Below are 25,635 nucleotides of genomic sequence, written 5' to 3' on the forward strand. Positions count from 1 at the left end.
TTGCAGAAACCATATTTATGTGAAATTTTGTTCAAAAATGGTTTCTGCAGAAACGAAAAACATTTTCCAATACAAAAAAATCAGGAGATACCTTGATCCATACTCTACATGTGCACAAAAACCGATTTTGAAAATATTGCTTCATTATTTAATAAAAAATCAAAAACCAAAAAGTGAGGAAATGGATCCAGTTTCGCCTTAAGTAATTCTTTCAAATAATCCTCTTGCGGTTTTGAAAAGATTATTTCAGAATTTCTTCAGAAACCCTCGTGGCAATTTCCCCATGAATTTCATCAAGCATTTTCCCAAGTGTTCGTTCAGAAAAGTCTTCATCATCAATTATGAAGTGTTTTGATCAGGAATTTCGCCAAGCACTCTTCCAGAAATTCCTCCAAACATTCTATCAAGGATAATTCGCATGGATTCCTTCTGAGATTCATTAAGGGTTTTTTTTAAAGATTTCTCTAGTAATTTCTCTAGAATTAGTAATTTCTTTAAAAGGTGCCAATATTTTCACTGTGATTTGATGATTCTTTCTCAGATTCCTTTAAGGTTTTTCTTTAGAAATTCATATTTTTTTTTTCCAAGAACTTGTACACAAATCATTGTAGGAAGTTCTTCTGGTTGATTCCTTCGTGTATTACTCCAAACATATATTTAGGAATTCTATCAGGTATTTATTTAGAATTTCCTCTTGAAAACTATCAAGAAATTCTTGCGAAAATCCTCCAAGGGTATCTCCAGAAGTTCCTCCAGGTATTCAATCAAGGATTGCTCAGGATTTTTTCAACCCTTTCCTCTGGGGTTCTTCCAGAAATTTCTCCGGTGATCCTGTCCACAATATTGCAAAATCTATTCCTTGACATTTTTCGAAAAAAAAATATTAAAGAAATTCATCTCTAATTACTTGTATGTGTAGAGAGATCTCCAGTTCTTCCAGATATTCTATCAAAAATTTCTGTCAAGTGCATTGTTTCTTTTCAAAAATGTCTTCAGCGGTTTTCTAAAGATTTCCTCCGGAAACACTTGAACCTTTAGAAACTTCTCCTATCAGAGATTTTTGTAAGAAGTGCATCGTTAAGTAGTTGAGAATGTTCACAAATGCCTTAAAAATTATTAAAATTTTATAAAGTCGATGCTGAATGATATGTGTAGATAACAGATTCTTCATCCTACCAATTTTATTCGCTATTGAAACGTTGAAAACTCTTTTCAAATTTGCATTTTGTGCAAATGTTTTTTATAAGTATTTTCATTCAACCCTATTTTCAAAAATACTTAACATTCGCCAGTTTTTTATGCTGTTTTCAATTTGACTGCATTGTTGAGATTTCATAGAAGAACTAAAAATAAGAGACCTACCCAGCTTCAAGATAAAGCACCCTGAACAATTTCAACTTTTTATACTATTTCTTTCAGAAATTTTATCAAAAATTATTCTAAAAATTTCTCCCCAGAGGTTCATCTAGGCGTTCTTCTAAGGATTAATTTAGAAAATCCTTTAGGCAACCTTCACGAATTTATTGAGGGATTACTTGAAAAGTTCTCTCAGTATCTTTTTCTGCAACTTCTGCTGGGACTTTGGCAGACATTTTGTGAGAGATTCCTTCAGAAATTTCTCTAGGTTTTTCTCCAAGAATGCCACCAAAAATGTCCCAAGCTATTTTTTCTTGGACTTCCGAAATTTCTCCAGAAGATTCTAATGATTTTCTTTTCTTAAGGAGGCATCTCAAGGAGTTTTTTTTTCTAGTAAACTCAAGACATTTATCCTGGAAATCCTCCGAAGATAACTTCAGAAATTTATCCAAGATCTTATGCTCAAAAATTCTAAAGAATATCTCCTGGGTATTTTCAAAGTTTATTTATTAGGAAATTTCTTAAGACAATTCTTCAGGGATTTCTTATTTAATTCCTTAAAGAGTTCGCAATTTCTGGAAGGACTTCTGTAAAATAAATTTCTTGATGAATACCTGAAGCAATTTCTACAGGAATCGTTGAAGGAATTGCAGTAGATTTTTCTAATGGACTCACAAGAGCAATTTCTCAATATAATCCCTGAAGGAATTTCTCAAGGAATTCTTTTGGGAACACTTGCAAGAATTTCAAAAGTAATGGATGTATGATTTTTAGAGAAAATTTCAGAGGAATTTCTGAAAAAAAAACTATGGAACAACTTTGGAGAAATCCCTTACTGATATTCCTGAAAAAAAACCCTCTAGAATTTCGTTAAAGTCTCTAGAAATATTTTTGAAGGAATCTTTGCAGAAGTTTCAGAAACATTTTGACCAGGAAATTTCCGAAAGAATCCCTGAAGGAATTTCTGAATTTGCTTTGGAATACTCTTGAAGTACTCTTAAATGAATCTTTAGAGGAAAATCCTAGGTGTGGAATTTCCGATAATCTTTCTGGATAAATAACTGGAAAACTCCTTTTTGAATAACTTTTTGTAGGAATACCTAGAGAAACACGTAGATATGCTTCTGTAAAAATCCCTGAAAAACTATAGACCTTAAGAAATTTCTGTAGAAATTCCTAGAAAATAAATCTTAATAAATTCTTTTAATAATCCCTGGAAAAAATCATAGAGTTACCCTTAGAGGATATGCTGGTGATATTTCTGGGAAAACATATGGAGGAATATCTGTATGAACTCTTGCAGAAATTTCTGGATGAATTGTTGCGTGAAACTCTGAAAGTACTAATGCAATATTCTCTGGATCCTCCACATTTTGCAGTGGGAATTTTCAATGGAATCCCTTAAGCAGTTCTTAAACTAATTCCTGATGGAAGTAAAACCTGTATGAACTTCTGAAGCAATATCTGAAAGTTAAAAAAAAAACACTGGAAAAATTTATCAAACAAATTTTTGAAATAATTTGGAATCCTTGCAGAAAATTAAAAAGAGAACCTGGAAGGATATTATAAACGAATCCCTAGGAAAATGTCTAAAGTAATCCCTATCGGAGTTTCAGGAGGGACCCATGGACATCTTCACAAAAGAATTCTTGGAGAAATTTATGAAAAAATTCTTGAGGGAAGGGAATATTTGAAGAAAGCTCTGGAGAAATTCTCGAGAGAATACCTGAATAAATTTCTCTAAGAAACTCTTAAAGGTCTTTAGAGGAAAACGCTGCAGGAGTTTCTGAAAAAATAAAGCCTTGGTAGATTTAACGAAAGACCGAACTCATGGAGTAATTTCAGCAGAAACCCAAGAAGAAATTTTGGAAGAAATCTATAGAATATTTCTTTTCGCAATCCTGGGAAAAATTCCTGGAGGAATCCTGCTTTTTTGATTTTTAAAAGGAATCGCTGAAAGTATTTCGGAATGAATCCGTGAATGATATTATGGAAGAAATCTTGAACGGAATTCGTAAAGAAACTATGGAGACATTTATAGAAGAATTCGAGTAGAAATTTCTGGAGGATCCTCAAGAAGAAATTCTTAAGAAATCCATGGAAGATGTTCTTAAGGACCTCTCGAAGGAATTCCTGGAAGAATTTCTGAAGGAATCAATGGATCAATTTCGGAAGGAATTAAAGGAAAGTTTTATGAAGGAGTTCTTTAACTATTCTAAGGAGAGAATTTTCAACGTCTTCTAATGTATTGGAAGTTGCTTCAGGTCTAGGCTCTTTCCTAGTTGATGATCTGGTTTTTGAGATGAAGGTGTATGGAGCTAAGTAGGTGTATGACATTGTAGAAAGTGGGCACTTCAGCAATGTCAATAGATAGATTCAACTTAACATTTTTTAAGTTTTTATTTTTGTGCAAGTAGTAGTCCTATACTATGCTATGTCAAGGAACTTTGAAGAATATACTAATTGAAACTATGCATTCATTGAAAAAATTCCTGAGGAGATTCTAAAAAAAATTAGAAGGAGAAATTTATGAAGGAGAAACCTGTAGAATTTTTACAGGTATCCATGGAGGAATTTCTGAATATATTTGAATTAGGCTAGTGGCCCTACCAACGTAAGAGCAGCTTGGCGCAGCTACACTTGTGAAGATGGCTGGAGGGACATCCGATCCGCCATGGGTAGTACCTCGGCTACAGCTCTAGGCTTCGCGACTCCGAATCACAGAAACGACTGGTACGATGGCGAATGTGAACAGTTGAAAAACGAGAAGAATGCAGCATGGGCGAGAATGCTGCAACACCGTACGAGAGCGAATGAGGCTCGTTACGAACAGGCGCGGAACAGGCAGAACTCAGTCTTCCGGATGAAGAAGCGCCAGCAGGAAGAACGAGATCGCGAAGCGATGGAAGGGTTGTACCGCGCTAAGGACGCACGAACGTTCTACGAGAAGCTGAACCGCTCGCGCAGAGGCTTTGTGCCACAAGCCGTCATGTGCTGAGATAATCACGGGAATATTCGCACGAGCGAGCGTGAGATGGTCGAGAGGTGGCGGCAGCATTACGATGAGCACCTCAATGGCGACGTTGCAAGCACCGAAGGTGGCGTGGTAACAGATCTAGGAGTACGTGCATTGGACGAAAGACTTCCGGCCCCTGACCTCCAGGAGATTGAGGAGGAGGTTGGCCGGTTGAAAAACAACAAAGCCGCTGGAGCAGATCAACTACCAAGCGAGCTTCTAAAATACGGTGGAGAAGCACTAGTGAGAGCACTGCACTGGGTAATGACCCAGATTTGGGAGGAGGAAGTATTACCGGAGGAATGGATGGAAGGTATCGTGTGTCCCATCTACAAAAAGGGCGACAAGTTGGATTGCGGGAACTACCGCGCGATCGCACTACTGAGCGCTGCCTACAAGATGCTCTCTCAAATATTATGCTGCTGTCTATCACCGATTGCAAGAGAGTTCGTGGGGCAATATCAGGCTGGATTCATGGGTGAACACGCTACAACCGACCAGATGTTCGCCATCCGCCAGGTGTTGCAGAAATGCCGCGAATACAACGTGCCCACACATCACTTGTTCATCGATTTCAAATCGGCGTATGATACAATCGATCGAGAACAGCTATGGCACACAGCAAAAATTTCTGAAAATTATACCCGACGTAAACAAATTTGACATACCTATAAGTTTCTATTTCATCTCACTGAATTTTACATCAAACAATTTCTTGTATGGAATGTTGAACACAAGCTTCATATTGAGAGCAACCTGTAAATTTTAAAGCTGATGGAAAAATGTGTGTTATATGACGGGGTCCTTTTGTTACAGGTGATGTGATGTAACAATTTTTAACCGTGCAGATTATGCACGAATACAGATTCTCGGATAAACTGATACGATTGATCAAGACGACGATGGATTGAGCGATGTGCGTAGTTCGAGTATTAGGGACACTCTCGAACCCCTTCGAATCTCGCTGAGGGTTACGGCAATGTGATGGTCTTTCGTGCTTGCTGTTCAACATTGCGCTAGAGAGTGTAAAGGAAAGCGGGGATAAACACGAGTGGGACGATTGTCATGAAGTCCGTTCAGCTGCTTGGTTTCACTGGTGATATTGATACTATTGCTCGTAATTTTGAAACGATGGCAGAAACGTATATCCGACTAAAAAGTGAAGCCAGGCAAATCGGATTAGTCGAAGACAGAGTACATGATGGTAAAAGGCTCCAGGGAGCCACCCCGAATTTCTATCGAAGGTGATAGAATCGAGGCTGTTGAAGAATTCGTGTATTTGGGCTCACTGGAGACCGCCGACAACGACACCAGCAGAGAAATTCAGAAGCGCATTGTGGCAGGAAATCGTGCTTATTTTGGACTCCGCAGAACTCTACGATCGAATAAAGTCCGCCGTAACACGAAGAGATAGTTAACAAAACGCTGATTAGACCGGTAGTCCTCTATGGGCACGAAACATGGACCCTACGTGCAGAGGACCAACGCTCCCTTGGAGTTTTCGAACGGAAGGTGTTGCGTACCATCTACGGCGGAGTGCAGATGGAAGACGGAACTTGGAGAAGGCGAATGAACCACGAGCTGCATCAGCTGCTGAGAGAACCAACCATCGTCCATACCGCGAAAATCGGGAGGCTACGGTGGGCGGGTCACGTCATCAGAATGTCGGATAGCAACCCGACTAAAATGGTTCTCGAGAGTCATCCGACCGCTACAAGAAGACGTGGAGCGCAGCGAGCTACGTGGGTCGACCAAGTGGAGGACGATCTGCGGACCCTACGCAGAGTGCGGAACTGGAGATAAATAGCTTTAAACCGAGTGGAATAGAGACGACTACTATGTACAGCAGAGGCCACCCAGGCCTTAGCCTGATCGGTAAGTAAGAGTTGTTAGAAGCACTCCTGCTCACTGGGATTTTCTTGGTTTGGCTTTCTGGGAGACAAGCCATATTACGTCCTTAAGATCCATTATCCCTGAGCCCGCCGGTTACAAAATGGTCTTTCGATTTTCGGACGTCATTTACACACATTAAGTACACATTTGAGCTCTGTTTGAAATTTGACTTTACTTAAATGTGCAATAAATTTTAATTTATCGCTGAAATCGAAATGGATTGGTTTGCCAAACGATGAAAGGGAATTCCCAAAATGCGTGCCTATTTTCAAGCACGATTGTAGAGGTTAAATTTTCAATTTAATTCCTATTGATTGTCACAGTAATGTACTGGAGGACCCCTCATATATTCATGCTGGTCAATACTCAGTCCTCGATTTGCATCCTAAACGTTCATGTCTAATGCATGCAATGTATTCTGCGCACCATACCAGCAGCATCACCCAGTGCAGTGCAATCGTTCTCTATGCAACAGAGTGCAGCAATGCATGCATCCACCGCCACCGCCACCGCCGCCGTCACCGTTGCTGCTACTGCCCGCATTGGAATAATATATGAACTCTTCCTGTGTGCCAGATTCACTGAAATATAGTGAAATGCGAACACCCATCGAGATGGATGACACACGCACGCACGTTGGACTCTCGGAAATCGAATCCCAGAGCAGATAGAAGAAGAGGCCATGCAGCCGCCGCCGCCGCGCCGTCACGCCACCATGATGCGTTACATCGCATCATAATTTAACTCAAGCCGTTCGCTCATTCTGCTGCTCCCCGGAGTGGAGTGTGTGGAGATGATGAACGAGGTTTAAAATGAGTTTTCCCTAATGGGAAAGGACGATCACGGCCGACCCGAATCCCGAAAAGGGGGAAAATGATTTTTGCGATTATTCATAATATTGATTCGCTCAAAACAGGCTTGGTAATCTAATGGCCACAAGCACAAATTCGTCCAGTATCTTCTACTTTTGGATTAATAAGTATTCTTTCTCTTCCTACCATATGCATCTGATGCATTTATAGCATCGTTCTCAAAGTCCTCTGCAAAGTAATCTTTGACCGGATACAGGAGGAAATTGACGGAAACTCTCCGACGGCAGCATGCAGGATTCTGCGCCAGACGATCCTGTGTGGACCATTTTGTCACGCTCCGTATCAATCTGGAGCAAATCAATGAATTCCAAGAATCTCTCTATACTGTTCATCATCGAGATCGACGAGAACCTGGTAAACACGGTCAACCCTTCCAGCTTCATGATAGCAAGCAGTGGAAAATGTTGAAAGCTGCTTTCGTTGGCTAGGGAATCTGCCCACGCGCTTTTGTCCCGCCTACATGAGTGCTTCACTTCCTTCTTCAGAGCGCTGATTAACGCTGACGGGCTACGGCTTTGGCTTATCGTGTTTTCGCTCGCGCTATCGCGGTTTCGGCGTTCCTTCGCTCCTTTTTCTGTGCCTTCTGTGATTCACTGCCTCCTCTGGGTACGTAGCTCACCCAATTTTACTCTCGCCGATGGCAATGTAGGCGTTCTTGATGGAACTCCATTGAACTTCTACGTTTCCACCTTCCGGAATATACGCAACACGGTTCTCCAGTTCCCCGGTGAAGGACCTTTTTCCCGCAGCGAGTTGCGATGGGGATCTCGATCGGGTTGCATTGTTCGACAAAAAAAACGAAAAATGACGCGTGTTTGTGGCAGTTGCGATCACAATCTCGGACGCGTTGCATTGTTCGAAGGAAAAAGTGAAAATTGACACGTGTTTGGGGCAGGTGCACATTGTCCTTCCTTCCTTCCTCGTGAAGTGATAAAAATGGATGCACACTTGGTAGCAAACAGTATTGCAGAAAATTGAAGGAGCTAAGGAGTGGTTGCGGTCATCCGACGACATGGAACTGGGTGAGATCATTCCGAGTTTTTTTTTTCTTTACATACTAGAAGAAGTTGGGGTAATTTCGCCAATGCGTTTTCATGAGGACTCTTGGAGTCTGTAATGTCTGCAAATTAATCTTGTAGTTCTGGTGCAGGCCTAAAATGTTAGAAGAAAGTGATTGCAGTTCACAACCATCATTGAGCAAATTAAAAATAATTGGCTTAATTACCTCAACGGCTGTCGATCACAGGTAACACATGGGTCTACTCTTAGTAAAATACATAATTCGAAAATAGCTATTTAAGCTTGAAAGTCTATTATCGTAAGTCGGTCGGTTTTCTCGCTAGGGAAATGGGGACGCCAATCTTCTTCTTCTTCTTCTTCTTCTTTTTCTTTTTCTTTATGGCTCGACGTTCTCACTGGAACTTGGCCTGCCTCTCTTCAACTTAGTGTTCTTAGAGCGCTTCCACAGTTACTAATTGAAAGACTTTCTTTGCCTGCCATTGCATGAATTTGTATATTGTGTGGTAAGTACAATGATACACTATGCCCTGGCAGTCGAGAAAATTTTCCCGACCGGAACGGGAATCGAACGCGCCGTAACCACTAGGCTAACTGGGGACGCCAATATTGAATGCGAAATCAGAAGTGCGCGGTAACTTTCGTGGGAAAGTCGGTTTTCACAGTAGTGTAAACGATCAATGCGGTGACGCGTTTAACCGTTATGTGTCCGACAAACTTTTTGCTTTTTTCTACACCGTGCTTTTTAAATGGGCGCTGTGTACCCGGGTACCCTGTCGGCCACATAAGGGTTAATATAGAATGATCGGTAACGTATGTGCATTACCCTTACTATCGCGATCAAATAAATCATAATCGGGATGAAGACCGCGGCGTGTATTTCCATATAACTAGTGGATCATATCACCAACCAAAGGTGGCTCCAAGATCCACACCTCATCCTACCCTACTAACAAATACTCCTTCCTGAGATAACTGTAGTGGGGATGCTGTGGATTCCACGGTTTCTAGTATCAACGGTTGTCGAACTAACATTCCTTCCCCTTTCCCGATCACCGTAAGGACGTGGCCGGCGCCGTTATTGTATTTCAAATATTGAACTTTCGAAATGTTCACATTGAGAATGTGTAGCTAGTCCCAAGCACCATTCATTGGATCTCTGTGCAACTTCGATTGGTCTGGTCAATCACGGAGTAGCAACTACGATGTGTACGATTATCTTTTGCTTTGCTTGCTTGCTTTGCGTGGGGCAGGGACGAATACATGCCCGAGAAAATTTGAGGAATTTAAACTACAAAAAGATCCTTAGCCGATCAGTAATCGAACCCTTGACTCTCAGCATGATCTTGCTGAAGATCTGCGTGTATACCGCTTCGGCTATATGGGTTTGACTGATCTGTTGTCATTTGTTGTATTGATAAACAAAAAAAAAAGACAGCAACAGATGTACTTAATGATTTGAGGTCCACGGCATCTTCGGATAATCATTTTCTTCCTCAAAATATGATTCAAGGAAATTTGATTTTGGGATTTAACCCTCCTTTGGCATTCGGGTCATTTTTGACCCAAACTGTACGCTACGTCAGTGAGCTGCTGCCAACGTGATGCAAAAGTAAGGTTAAGGAAATCGTAATATGGAGTATCATATATCGAAAGAACTGATTCAACGCATGTGGATCCCAAGTGTTTTTCGTGCGGTAAACAACACTGTCGATTACAGTGTTTGTCTGGATGCCTACATCCTTTGGTAATTTCTCCCCTACTCATTAATCGTGAACTAAGACGAAGTTCTCTTGTTGAAGGGTGGAGTTTCAAAAAGAATAATGCGAACATTGCATGAGAAGTTCCTCCAGAACTAGACAAGGAATACATCCAGAAAAGCTTAATCATTTCCAACATAATCACTAGGTTATTTTCAGGGAAATTCTGGCTGCTCCTGAGATTCTTCCAGAAACTTCTTGAATTACTCCGAGAATTTTCACTGTCATTCTTGTCGTGTTGTTCCTCCAATAATTCCACCAACGGGTTCTCCAGGAAAAGTCCCTCTAAGGATTGCTCAATCATTTATTTCAATGATTTCTCCACGATTTTTCCCTAGGATTACTTCAGATATCTCGAAGGATGCTCTCTGGAGCTTTCAAATTATTTTTCCATTACAATGTTTTCAATTCTAAAGGTTCCACCAAGAATTTTGCACAGGTTTTCCCAAAGATTTATCAGTAGTTTATACAATCTTCAAGTACATTTTTTAAGCATTTTTCTATCATTTTTTTGGATTCCTTCAGCAGTTTCTCTAGTGTTGTGGCCGATTGTGCGATATTTGCCAGAAAACCATTCGCCAGAATGCCATTGGCCAGAAAGACATTTGCCAGAAAATACCATTTCCCAGAAAACCGTTTGCCAGAAAGTACCATTCCCCAGAAAGTACCATTTCCCAGAAATTTTCCAAAGTTCTCAATACAGAAGTGTTTCCAATCTAATGATAATTTAAGACAATCTTATTGAAAAGTTTATCGTGTTTTTTTTAATTGTTTGGGATCGATTAGCCCACGACAGGGGAATTCAGATATTTTGGACAGATCGTTACGCGTTTATATTTTGGACATTTACGGCAAAATCAAATGGAAGTGTCCACAATATATACGCGTAACGGTCTGTCCAAATTACCAGAATCATCCTAACGATTGTAAAAAATGTAAAATTTTGTTTATGTTCATTTTTAAATACGAAAGTTAAATAAATTATTGGAGCTGATGTAGGAGCAAACCAGAAATGGTTTTAGAGTAACTTTTAAAGAAAAGGCTACAGTTTGAAGAAGGGCAAATCACTCTGAAACAAAAAAAAATATGTGAACTCAAACCTTTCAAACTTCACAATACATTTAAACTTTTATGTTATTTAATTATTCTATTGCGCACAACAGCATATTTTTTCAATTAGAAAATTTCCACAAATTATCTTGTGGATAAGTTGATCATGATGTGGATCCAATTGATCAAATATTATTTTGACGGAATTTGATCAATGCTCATCAAAGATTTTCCGTTCTTCAACACATAGGATGTTCTTTCCAGCTTTTTTTGATAATAACAATAACCTAATCAGTAATCACTTTAAATTATAATTTTTGTGCCGAATTACCCGGAATTGTTGATCACACACTTATGTCAATTGAATACCATAAACAAAAACCTTTTGGAAGCAACGAGTAAAATACACAGAAAAAATAACTTAAGCTACGGTGTTATACTATACGGTTTTAACTATACCACTGTGACTGTCACTGCCCGAAAACCACAAGCTTGAATTTACCATTTGGCCGAATATCACTTGATCAAACACTATAAGAAGCTTGTTCTTGAGTAAATTTATTCTAATAATTCCAGCACAGTTTGGCATAGTGAAGGCCGTTGGGTCGAATGTCATTTGGTCGAAGTTCATTAGGTCAAAAAGTTAGGGGCTGTCCATAAACCACGTGGTCATTTTTTTGGGACTTTTCAACCCCCCCCCCCCCTCCGCGTGGTCATAAGTCCATACAATTTTTTTTATTTGTCCATACAAAATGGTCATTGGCCGAACCCCCCCCCCCCCCCGCATGACCACGTGGTTTATGGACAGCCCTTTTTTTTTCATTATCTCCTTTTATGCTGTTAAAATAATTGTTGAAGTTGGCGCTACTGTATTGTACCCATGAATCTTTCCTTCTTTTGAATATAGGAGCAATTACGGGTTTAATAAAATCTGTTGATTTTTTTTCAATAATTAAACTATTAGTTCCGCAATACCAATATTGCTTTATGGTTCTTACATAATCAACAATTTATGCCAAAAACTAGTCTTACGAAGAAACTAGAAAGAACAGCCTGTTTAAAAGAAAGAAAAATTCACTATTTGAACTAAAGTGAATAGTTTCGTTGTAGAAAAATAGTTTTTTGCACCGAAACCGTTGATGTTCAACTAGTGAATTTTGCTTTCTTTTAAACATAGGCTGTTCTTCTTAGTTAGGAAGACTTGATTTTGACATTAATTGTTGATTGCAGAAAAACAATTAGGCAACATTAATATTGTAGAAGTATCAGCTAAATATTGGAAAACCGAACAAATTTAAGAAACCGTTCCGATTCCTGTTCCATAATCAATGAATTTCGATTCGTGATCATTATTTCTACCCAGTCGGCCTAATATATGTACTTCGGTCAGCAGTATTTTTGCCATACCAGATGTTTGTGGACCTATGCACTTCTAGCCTAGTCACATCAAAGTCTCGCGGCTAGTATCATACAGGCGTATCTGCAATGATCGATTTCTCTTCATAGATTTACTCTTTGCTCAATAACTACCGGTGAATCAGTTCCAGCTGTTTTCGTTGTTCTAGCCCTAGTCGTCTTTTATTTATCGAAACAAGCGAAGAGATCATCCTATCAGTAAACATATTAAATTATTGTAAAATATTGAAACTGACGAAATTTTTTATGTTAATGGACTGAAATATATCCACCAAATTCTCACAATTACATCTTTAGTTTCAATTAATTCTTAGAAAATGGAGAAAATTTCTATTTGACCGAAAGTTTCATTTGCCAGAATGTACCAATCCCCAGAATTTAATATTTAATATTAAATTCTGGGGATTGGTACATTCTGGCAAATGGTACTTTCGGGCAAATAGTATTCTGGCAAATGGTTTTCTGGCGTTTGTCATTCTGGCGAATGGTTTTCTGGCGAACAGTTTTCTGGCAAATATCGCACAATCGTTGGGGCCTGAAAGTTTTCCAAGGATTTCCTTATAAGTTTTTAAGGATTTTGTCTGGATTCTTTGCTCAATCCAAAACTTTCTCCTAGTATCTCTCCTGCATTTTCCAAATATTTATCGAAACATTTCTACAGTTTTTCATCGATTTTAGAAACACGAGGATAAAGTACACCTGGGGATTTAGCAAATTCAGAAAAATATTTTGTGATTTATTTATAACTTGTATGCGTCATTTTGGCATATATTATAAATACTGACTATTCACAAGTTCTAGAATGCTCCCGATAGGTTACGTTCATAAATAACGTCATGGTTCATAAAATGATGATTTTGGACAATTGAATGTATTTTTCCTTTTATTTTAGAAAGCTAAAGCTCAAAATATGTATGCAAGTCGATGTTTATTGTATAGGTAAACTTTTTTTTTTCCAAAAAAGGTGTTGTAGAAATCGCTTAGAAAATAGCATAGCATAGCATGAATACTTGCACAAATCAAGGATAGAGTTGCAAAGCTGAATATATCAATTGACATTGCTGATGTCGCTACTATCTACAATGGCATAGACCCACTCAGCTCCACACACCTGGCCAAGTCCTTGCAAGCATTTTTGTTTAGCCCAATCATCAACTTAGAAGGAGCCCAGAACTGAAGCAGCTTCCAATAGATGAACAGATGTTGTAGAAATCGTTTAGAAAATGTTGACTAAATCTGGAGTAGTCAAAACGGGTGTTGCAAAATTGATTAATAACTGTGCATACTGCAAGAAGTTTTCCAGATTTAGTTTTAAATATTCCTCCAAAAATTTATGCAAAGATTCCTGAAGATATCCCTAGTAATGGTTTCATGGATATTTGCTGGAATTCTTCCATCGTTCCAAATGTATCCAGAGATTTCTGTGGAATTTGTTCAAGTATTTTACAGAAATGTACTCAAGTATTCATTTGAGTTTTTTTTTTACCAAAAATTGTTTAGAGTTTCCACCTAAAAATTGGTTAAGATTTATTTCTTGTAAAAGCAAGGATGTGTGCCCAAGCCCATAGAAATACTTATTTGCTCGAAATATTTCTCCAAGAATACATGCAGAAATCGTTCCAAACAATCCTCCAGGAACTTTTCGTAGACTTTTTTCTGTTATCTTCCAATGATTTATTAATTTTTATCAAGACATTTTTTACACATTTTTTTAGAAATTTCATCGATTGAATTAAAAGGATACTTTCGAGGATCCCTTCATAATGTTTGTAAATAATTAAAACATTCTCACCGAGTTTTTCTCGATGCTTCTATCAACAAAATATCACAAGAACTTTCGCAAAGCATATTGGTGTTTTTTTAAATAATTTATACTCAAATGTTTGCATATGATCTACTTATCATTTTGCGTAGTCTAAAATTGATTCAAACCCGCGCTGAGGAGAATATCAAATTCATAACAACAGAACCACATAGCCTGTTTTTTATATCATAATTTGTTATTATTAACTTATCAATGTACTCCTTTTTTATAACATGTTTTGTTGGACAATCTTATTTTGTTATGGTCAACTTATTGAGATTCATCCACCTTACAACATTCCAATAATATTCTTTGTTGTAGACCAAATCTTCTTTAGAAAATGTACAAAAACGTGCTGAGCTATAACACAACAATAACAAGTTGGGGAGCGGATCTGGTGTGATGGTTAGAACACTTGACTATCACGCCGAGGACCTGGGATCGAATCCCACTCCCGACAAACTCGCAAAATGTGAGTTCTTCCTTCGGAAGGGAAGTAAAGCGTGGGTCCCGAGATGAACCTAGGGCTAAAAATCTCGTTAATACAGATAAAAAAAAAAAATAACAAGTTTTCAAATTCACTGCAAGATTCATTGTTATTAAGTTGTATTAAATCTAACAAACATGTTATTAAATTGATCTTCCAAGAAATTTTGTTGTGTTATGAACTTTGTTATTTTTCCGCATATAACAGCCAAGTTAATAGCATAATATGATATGTTAATAATATAAAAACATGATATCATTATACTACATTATGCCAAAATAACATATTTTATTATGCTGTTGATATTCTCTTCTGCTCGGGAACATGTTTTGGAAGGCAATTCTTTTAAATTCACAATTTTGTGAATTTTGATGTTTGATTTTTCTAATTTTAATTTTTGAACATCGTCACACTTTTATATTTTTTGTCTATTTGGGATACCGTTTTTTCATTTTTAGTTTCATGATAATCGTTAGAAATGCTTGGAGAATGTGACGACCCATACAGAAATGGTGAGGTCCAATACACAAAGTGTCTCATATGTAGATTGAAATGCGTGCACCTCGGGTGAGATATTCTTTATTCTGACAACTTGCTTACTAAGTACATCCCGGCCTACTACAGCTCGGCCATTCTGACAGAACACATCGTCCTCGATATGAACGACGACTTCAACTATATTTTCTTAACCCTCCAATTCGATGACACAGTCTTCGATGTTGTGATGCATCTGATACACTATGTACATTTCTTTCCGTCCGACAACCGCTGCATGAAACTTCTTCTCCTCATAACTCCTCTCGGACGCTGGTAAGTTCGAGAGTAATGCGGTAAAATGCGCCATATCTGGATCACGTCCAGCAGCTCCAACCTTCCAACCTTCTTATTCCAACTGCTCTTCAAATTCTATCCCGGGTAGACGTTCTCCGTGGTTGAAAGTTCGATAATCCCCATCGACGGTAGTTGATGAATATCAAATCTTCAATCATTATTTTGCTCCGGTATTTGAGTTCTTCTGCAAGATTTGCTTGACAGACAACTTGAAATTTGGTTGAACCATTTTGAGAAAGCGGTGGCCGCAATCCCACTTCTGAAATTGTAGATTGAAATGCGTGCACCTCGGGTGAGATATTCTTTATTCTGACAACTTGCTTACTAAGTACATTTCGGCCTACTACACATAGGAGGGAGAGGGGTATTAAAAAGGTCGATTTTTGCGTGACATAAGTTGTGTACTAATCTCTTGAAAGTTTTCGAAGGTCTTCGAATTGGTTTTTCTTCGAATTTTTCACAGTCCTTCAAAACCTATTTTTTTGGATTTTGAAGTTGTCTACAGAAATTAAAAAAATATCCACATATTTCTCCGAGGTTTTCTATACATATATAATTCTAGGTCAGAAGACCGGGTTTTTATAAAAAAAATAACTTTATTCACAAATCCTAACTTAATTACATGCACTCACTACACTGACACTAATTGATTAAAAATAAAACTTAACTCGAAGTACTGCAAGCAAAGACTAACTCGTTCGATTGAAGATCGAACCCTATTTAATACCTAAACTTGTCCACTCTGCATTATTCGGCCGGCGTAGTCGGGCTCCTCGGGAAATGCTGACGGTGGCTTGGCGACAACGGTGCACCGCGGTAGCGTGATCGATGACGTTGATGGTGGCGTGGTTGCTGTTCGTACTTTGGACCCTTGTACTCAGCATAAATGTGGCGATCCGTTGCATAACTCCTCCGGGGGTAGTATGAAGGCCGTCCTCGGACTTCTTTTGTCTAGTTCCTCTGGGATGATGTATTATCTTGTTCTCTAATCCTGATAACCACTCGCTTTCTGAAAAGACACGTTGCTGTTAAGACAATTATGATTACCATGGCTGTCGATAATCCTCCGAATGTCGCTATCAGCAAAGTTTTGTGTTCGAACTGCCTCGGCTTGATGTCCTCTAGTTGTTTCCTGTTAAGAATGGTCTGGTCATGAATGTGGGGAATGTCGTGATGTTGCACGATATTCCACTTTATCGCTAGGTTCGGGAACGCTCCTTGGATTTCTGTAATGTTGCTTTCTACTTCTTCTGATGTGAAGATTTTCTCGTCTATTTGGACACTACAGTTGAAGAAGGTTATAATGAAATTTCCATTAAGTGTGCGATTGTGAGGTCCACAGTTGGAACTCATTTGAGATTCTTTAGCATTATTGATCAAAATCTTGTTGTTAGATATTAACACAATTCTTGTGCTGTCGTCGAAGGTTGCGTTGCACTGACTCTCTTTTCCCAGTATAACGTGAAGGGAACAGTTATGTCTCAATGGTTCGAGAAAGGCTTCTTGTTGAATTATGCTATCTGGTTTCATAGTTCTATACAGATCTTTTCCACTCTTAACGACGAAAGAGGGTAGATCCGTTATTATGGATGCTTGAACTATTAATGGTACGATTTGTATAGTCTCACAATTTCCGTTGACTTTTGGAATTTGCAAGATATATAATAATAGGTCACCTCTGGCCGCTATCTTTGGTTTAGCGTAATTCAAGGCTTCCTCAGGAAATTCTGTTTTTATGCCTTGTTCGTTGAGTAATGATTCCATGGTAAGAATTTCTTTAAGCGATAGTAACTTACTGTTTGGCAGATCGATTTTAGTCCTCAGAATGGTGTCTTCCAATTGCTCCAAGATGCTGTTCGTCGTGTCCATGTAGAGCAGCAGGGTAATTGCGTCCATCTCCTCTAGCAAGATCTTGTTTTCCGTTGATTGTTGTTCGATGAGTTTATTAACTGTTGCCATAATTCCGTCAATCCTATTATTTATGAAGTTGTTTATCTTGGTTTGTTGATTATTTTGAGATATTAGTTCGTCCATCGTAGAGTTGATGATCCTCAAATCTTCAGCGTCGGGGGACCCGGCCATCCATTTCCAAGCAGTTCCCAGTTGATCCCACCGTTTGGTCCTTCTGGGTTTCGTCGGCTTAAGTTGGTGCAGGTTATCGACAAGTTCCCTACTCTTCTGTAAAATAAGAGATGAAATAGGGATGTCCCTGTCTATCTGCCTAGCTAGCTTTGTAAAAAGGTAAACATTATTTTCCAAGTTGGTTAAATTGATTGGATGAACAATTTTAATTACTCCTGTTTGTAACTTGCAGTCATTAAGCTTTAGTAGTAGAACTGGATCGTTTGATAAATTTTTAATTTCTAAGAATTGTAACTTTGTAAATGGAAATATTAAAAATAATGAAATCAAAATTAGTGAGTGCATCTGAAAATATAAGAAAAATAGAAGAGAAAAAAAAACGTTAGTGTTTTCTTAATCGCTTAATTTTATTCTTGTGTCGTTTGATTCGTTTGTTGTTTCTAAACGTCTTGTCAGTTATTTCGTTCGCATTGGTTGGTTTTGCCCTCGGGTCAAGTTTTTTCCTAATATTCGGTATAAGAAATACTTCTTGATTGGGGTCTAGATGGGGTGGATCTTCCTTGTTCTTGTTTCGTTTTTCCTGACTGGTCCTAGCTTTTTCTATGTTCATTTTAACTTTTTTATATAACAGTTGAGCATTTTCTTCAATATGGTTTGGGTCCATCAAATTATTATTATTAAAAATGATTTCTTTGGGTGAAAATTTTGTTGCAGAATGGATACTATCGTTATAAAGTAATATTGCCAAACTAACTAGAGCTTTAGTATCGATATTTGGGAATTTGTACTTGTTTGTGTTGAGTATTTCAATGATCGTTGAATGCGTTTTTTCAACTTGACCATTTGATTCAGAACACGAAGCATATTCAATCTCGACATTTAAAGCATCTAAAAAAGATTTTAGTTGCAAAGACATGAAAGTGGTTTCGTGATCTGTGACGATTTTTCTGGGTGTACCGTAAGTGCCAAAATAACTTGCCAGTGCGCTTTTCACGTCTGTTAAATTTTTAGTTTCCATGAAAATCATTTGTGCATGCTTCGAAAAAGAGTCTACCAGGGATAGGAAATTATGTCTATTAATTTGGAAGATGTCCATATGAACTCTGTCGAATGGTTTGTCAGTGGTAGGTCTTGGCGACAGTTTAATATTGTATGGTTTTCGTTCGTACTTGTGCTTATTGCACATTTTGCATGTCTGTGTCACCATTTTAATCTTGGATACCATTTTTGGAAAGAAATAACATCGTTTTAACTGATTTTCCACCTCGGTTACTCCGCGATGGGCTCTGTTATGTTCTTTATTTATTATTATGTCTTGTCGTTGTTCATTTGCCACGTCTTCTACAAACAATTGCGTCAGAACAAAATGACCTTTTTGATTGAAATGTTTTCTGTAAACCTCTTGTATAATTTGGATTATTTGTTCTGGCGCCATTATAGCCGTTTGTCGGTCGTCATGGTATTTTAGCAAAAGGTCTTTAATGTCATTTTCGTCGTAGTTGTTTCGGCAAATTATTGTCCGTCGAAAATTTGGAAACGGTTGCTCAGTCATATCGCTGTGTAGGCTGCTGGAAAAACGAAAAATTATCTGATTTCTATAATAGTTTATCGGCCTTTCCACGAAATGTATATAGAAATCGTCTGAAGAGTCCGCTGAATGGATCGTGTCACCATCTGACTCGTTTCCTGGATCGTTTTCCTCGATCGGGATATCATCGTGGGTGGGTTCGTCATTATCTGATTGGTTTGCTTCGGTTGGTGGTTCAGCTGCTATGCTTGGTGAATCGGAATCTGGTGCTTCTGAATCGCTATCTAAAACGGGAGAATTAGTGTTATTCATATTGATCTCGCAATTGTTTTCGGTTTTCCTACTTAACGCGTCTGCGACAACGTTAGTTTTACCTTCTTTGTATATGATTGTGTAATCGTAATTCTCAAGTTCAGTACGCCAGTTTAGAAGCTTCTGATTTTTATTACAATTTTTGATGTACTGGAGAGGTTTATGGTCGGTGAATAACGTGAATGTATTACCGTAAAGGTATGGTTTAAATTTGTTAACTCCCCACATGATTGCTAACGCTTCTTTTTCAATTGTACTGTAGTTGGTTTCGCATTTGGTTAGTGTCCGACTAGCGAAGGCAATGGGTCTTTCGACCTTGTCTTGAATTTGAGAAAGTACGGCACCGATCGCATAATTGCTGGCGTCTGTAGTCAATATGAACGGTAGATCAAAATCCGGATAAGTGAGGACTTGATCTGATGCCAAAATTTCCTTCAATTTAGAGAACGCGGCTTTGTAGTTTTCGTCCTTTAAATTTACTGTTTCATCTTTTTTGAGGTACTGTGTCAATGGTTTTACAATTTTGGAGTAGTCCTTTATAAACCTTCTGTAATATCCAGAAAGCCCAAGGAATTGCTTGATTTGTTTTTGATTTTCAGGCAATGGCCAGTCGAGAATTTTCTGTACCTTTTCGGGATTAGGCTTAATGCCTTCTTGTGTAATTACATGACCTAAAAATTCCGTCTCTCGGCACATGAATTCACATTTATCTAACTGTATCTTTAAATTGAAATCTGCAAGTCTCTTAAGAACTTTATTTAAATTTTCAATATGCGTTTTTAAATCCTTGCCGATAATGATAATATCGTCAAGATATACAAAGCAGATAGTTCCAATATACCCGCCAAAAATGTTGTTCATCGCGCGCTGGAAGGTAGCGGGTGCATTCTTTAGCCCAAATGGCATCCTGGTAAATTGAAAATGACCTAAAGCGGTTGAAAACGCTGTTTTGGCCTGGTGATCCGGATCCATTTCAATCTGGTGGAATCCAGATTTAAGATCAAGGGTAGTAAAATAAACGGATTTTCCCAGATTATCCAAAATTTCTTCTATTTGAGGTATCGGAAATTTGTCATTTATAGTTTTCTCATTGATTTTCCTATAATCAATGACAACCCTAATTTTACGCTTTCCCGAAGCGTCGAGCTTCTTCGGAACCACCCAGATGGGGGATGAGTATGGACTGGTGGAGTGACGTATGATTCCATTATCCAATAATTCCTTGATTTGCTGTTCCACGTCATTCTTGAATGCGTGGGGGTATCGGTAAGATTTTGTGTAGACCGGGCGATCGTCCGTTGTTAAAATTGTATGTTTAATCGCCGAAGTTGCTATCAATTTTTCGTTTGGTTTTAATAGGACAGCCTCGTTTTCCAAAATGGTTTGTAAAAGCAAGTCTTTTTCTAATTTTGATAAATGACTAGTTCGAAGTAAGTTTTCCAAGGTTTTAGCGGAAATTTTGTCTTGTGGTTCTATGGGAATGGGGGTAATAGTCTCAAAATTATTAACTTTTAAATTCAACTTTTTGTTCAAAGATGGAGCTTTTTTCGATGTGGTTAAAATTTTCACTGTCGTTTTCTTGTCTTTTGATGCATAGAGTCCAGGTTCGATAACAATGGATTTAGATAACTTTTGAAAAGTTGGTACCAGCCAATCTCCATTCGCATTAGTGTTTATCTCAATAGTATGTGAAAATAGCTTTTTTGTTGGGAAATACTTTTTATACGGAATTTTGATACTTGCGATCTCCAAATTTTCCTGATTGTAATCAATTTTTCCTTTGTTTTTAGCCAAAAATTCAGAGCCAATGATCCCGTCAAAGAAATCATGAAAATTGACTTCGTAATACGATTGGCTAGGGATACCAGAGCCAAGCAAGTTTGCTATGCCTTTTTTGTTAATTTTGTGCTTTCCAGAAATATTGTTTATCGTTGTGTTTGTACACGGTTTGCAATCTACCAAAATACCTGGCCGAATTACGTTTTTGTTAGCGCCAGTGTCGATTAAAAGTTTCACAGTTTGTTTTGTTACACTATTTTGACTCTCTACATAAGGTAAATAGTTCAAGTTTCTGTTATTTTTGATTGACCCCAGCAAAAATTTAGGTCAACATTTTCATCTTCTTGTTCTGATTCCGATGATTTCTCATCGTCGGTAATTTCGCTATTATTGATCTGCCTTTTATTGAGGGTAAGCCTGCTTTTGACCGATCCAACTTCCATCGGTTGGGGCTTTTCGTCAGAATGGTCATCGGTTTTTACGTAATTTTTGTATTTTTTTGGACCGTGTTGTTCATTATTTTCAATGGTTTTTTGAAAATCCCTATACTTTTGATGTTTATGTGAGTTTTTCTGCGAAATCTCCATATTCGAAGAGGTGTTTTCCCTACATTTGAACTTGCATACGAATGCATAGGCTGCCTCCAAGTCATCTGGTTTGGCGGCCTGTGCAAAACCGAAATATGGCTCTTTTAAACCAGCAAGGAAGGCTGCAAGGGCATCTTCCTCTATGAATGCGTTTATTGCATCCCAATGATTTCTGTACTGTTCTTTTTGTTTCGCAAGAGTTTTGATGCTTTGGACAATCTCCTTGCATTTATTGTAGTGTTTATGAACTGTCATGTTTTCGGTCATTTTGGTTTGCCATATGTCGAATTCGTTTTTGAACCTGGGTTGGAACTGGATTGGCGGAAAATGTGTAAACAAACAAACGTCAAACAAACTTTAGTACAAGCGAAACCGAAGTCGGTTTGGGGTTGAAACTGTGATCTCATCCAGTTCCAACCCAGGTTGGAACTGAATCAAAAACGAAAACGACAATAGTTGGCTTTTGTAGTATGTCAGCTCTTGACGATCTCCAAGAGCATCTATCAATATTTGCTTAATTTCGTCAAATGTTTGCGGGTTCCCAGCCAGACAAATGATGTCTTTGGCCTTTCCCTCCAGTTTGTTAGCAACAGCTGTTTCAAATATTTCGAACTGCTCAGGTGCTACCCTGTTCTTGAATTTATTTAATGTGTTTTCGGCCGTAGATAGCCAGCGTGTTAGTTGTTTTCTACTGCCGTCAAATGTGGGGATCGACTTGATGGGGTCGGGTATCCGATACAGTGAGCCCACATCAACTGCTACGTTAGCATTTTGTTGTTGTTCATTAAATTGTACTGCATTCGCTTGAGCCTGCCCTTGCGCTAATGCAGTGGTGCTCATCCTGCGGCCCGCGGGCCGCATGCGGCCCTCCAAGCCATAAGATGCGGCCCGCGGAGTACTTTAAGACGAATCGAAATTTTGAACCATTATTTGAAACAACTCGTTAAATTTATTAAGAAATCAAACCAAAAAAATGCTGATCTATTTTCACAGTGTTGAACACAAATTAAATGATAAATAAACAAAAAGAACAATCCGTTCTGGTAAGATTCGAAGTCGCAACTTCGAAATATTTCGGCATTTCAGCTAAGTCACGAAGCCAGCTTATAGTTATTTATAAGTGGTACGAATCAAATGAAAGTTTGTTAAAAATGTAATCTTGAATCATTTAAAAATTAGTTGCAGTTTTTAAGCGCAGTCAATGCAACGCTGAGCAAATATTTCCCATTTCGCCTTTCTGAAGCACATAAAAACACAAAGCACGAAGTTTTTGACAAAATTCTCAACAAATCTCAACTTGGTTGCCAATATTGTTTAATTTTCACTTTTTGTTTAAATTTCTATTATAAGACTCACACATTTTTCGAAACAAAACTTACGAATCCAATTTGAATTGTCCAAGCGAAACTCTTGAACGAACTTAAAGGAAAAAATCTCAGGCGAGATTCATAAAGCGGCACAGGAGACCTTTTGGAGAAACTCCAGGAAACATTATTGGAGAAAAATTTTAAGCAACTCTAATTGCAATATATGGAGAAACTCAAATCAGAAAATAAACCTGAAGAAACTCAATGAGAAAGTTGTGGTAGAAAAAATGTTGTGGTGCCACTCTGACAGAAATTCCTTAAACAACTTTAGAATAAATTCCTTGAGCAACAAAAACAGAATTTCCAGGTGTATTTACAAACAAGATTCCAGGACCAACTACATCAAGACACAAAAGATGCCTAGAACACCTGAGGGAAATTTGAACAATATGCTAATACAGCAACTTTAAAAGATAATGTTAAAGAAACTTCAGGCAACAATTGTTAAAAATCTATTTTTTGACGAAATTTAATGATGAAGTATATCATCAACTTTAGAAGAGACTCATGGTAAGAATTTACTGAAAAGTTCAAGAAACTCCTGGTAAATTTTCGGAAAAATCCGGAATAATTAATAAGGAATACCTGAAGTAACTTCAGGGCAGTTCCAAAGGCAAATCTAAGAGGAGTTCTTGGAGGTGTTCCAAGAGAATTCTAGAAAAACTAAAAGAAACTTCAAGAAATTTTTCGAAAACCTTCTGGAGCAACTCCACAAGAAATTTCAGGAGAAAATCCAGCAAACCTTTTTGGAGCGATTCAAAATAAATTCTTGTAAAAGCTGCTTGACAAGTTCTTGAAGTGGCTTCAAGGCCATTCTAGGGGCAACTTCTAAAATTGTTTGTTTGAATTTCAATGTTCAATGTTTTTCTCGACCAAACTTATTAATCTAAATTGAACTCCACGAAGGGCAATAGATTATAAAGTTTGACCCTTACACAAGTTCTGAACAGTTCAAATTTTTAATAAATATGCTTTAAAATTATTCTTTTTGTTGTTTTTGTGCATCGATGTTTTATGTGGCACGCAGGTCGATCCCGAATTGCAAATTTGGCCCGCGGTATCCTCCAGCCTGAGCACCACTGCGCTAATGCATCTATGGATTGTTGTTGTTGGTGTTGTTGGTGTCTCATAGCCTCGATCGCTTGGGTCAAGGTATTCATGTGAACCATCAGCTGATCCATGTTGGATTTTTCTTGCTCGGTTAAAAATAAATTCTCCAAGTTTGGCACGTTATCGATTGGGATGTGGGAGAATTCTGCACTATCCTCGCTTAATGCCTCAGATTCAGAGGTGCTATCGGTAAACTTAACTTGGACCGATTTTAGCAATCTCCTGGTTTTTCTCAGGGCGTTTGACTTATTGGCTTTTGGCATTTAAAACAGCCTAAAATGCCAGTCATTCAACTTGAGTTTTTATGATTACGGAAGAGGGATAAAAACCGTCTATCTGGTAGTGCGATTTTTATCAATGAAGCACACTAAAAGTGTTGATTCGCTTCGCGGAAGCCCACCGGTGTGGTGTTGATTCGCTTCCCTACCTAAAGTTTAAATTCCAATTCAACTGCCCGCTCTTCGCTGCACCTATCTGGTAGTGCACAGCGTCGATATGCGTTGATTCGCAATGGAATAGAACTGAAACTATAGGGACGCAAGTGATCTCAATCCCTTTAATTCAATCACACACTCTTTGTTGCACCTATCTGGTAGTGTGCAGACAATTCGCGCTGACTCGCAATTGAGAGGAAAGAAAATTAAAATTACTCACGGTTTTGTTGCTGTCGTGTCACGTAGGCCGGGCTGACGCTGCTGGTACTCCAGGTGGTATTCACGGGGGGATCCTCGACTCCTCGACGACGGTACCGTCTGCTTGTCTAAGATGCGTCGATCACTGATTTCACACGTAATCTCGGCGGGATCACTTGAATCGTGTTTGATAGTTCACGATTTTTCCACTGTTTTCGCAAATGTCCACTCAGCCGACTCCGGACGGCTGCGCCAATTCTAGGTCAGAAGACCGGGTTTTTATAAAAAAAATAACTTTATTCACAAATCCTAACTTAATTACATGCACTCACTACACTGACACTAATTGATTAAAAATAAAACTTAACTCGAAGTACTGCAAGCAAAGACTAACTCGTTCGATTGAAGATCGAACCCTATTTAATACCTAAACTTGTCCACTCTGCATTATTCGGCCGGCGTAGTCGGGCTCCTCGGGAAATGCTGACGGTGGCTTGGCGACAACGGTGCACCGCGGTAGCGTGATCGATGACGTTGATGGTGGCGTGGTTGCTGTTCGTACTTTGGACCCTTGTACTCAGCATAAATGTGGCGATCCGTTGCATAACTATATTTCTACAATAATCCGTTAGGGTTCCCGTAGATTTTTTTTAATTATTGCTCCAGAACTCTTGCATGAGACGTAAAAACCTGAGCTATTTTAAGGCAAAGTAAGTTTTGTTGACAAAATGAAAGA

The 25,635-nt window shown here is 38.4% G+C and overlaps 1 protein-coding gene across 3 annotated transcripts in view; it reads right to left on the bottom strand.

Annotated features, from left to right (window-relative positions):
- The window catches only part of LOC109429277 (nephrin-like), a 506,653-nt gene that overhangs the window by 207,270 nt on the left and 273,748 nt on the right, over positions 1-25,635 (bottom strand). The gene's annotated exons all lie outside the window — the stretch shown is intronic.

The sequence above is a fragment of the Aedes albopictus genome, chromosome 2 (genome assembly GCF_035046485.1).
Source record: "Aedes albopictus strain Foshan chromosome 2, AalbF5, whole genome shotgun sequence".
Classification (NCBI taxonomy): Eukaryota; Metazoa; Arthropoda; class Insecta; order Diptera; family Culicidae; genus Aedes; species Aedes albopictus.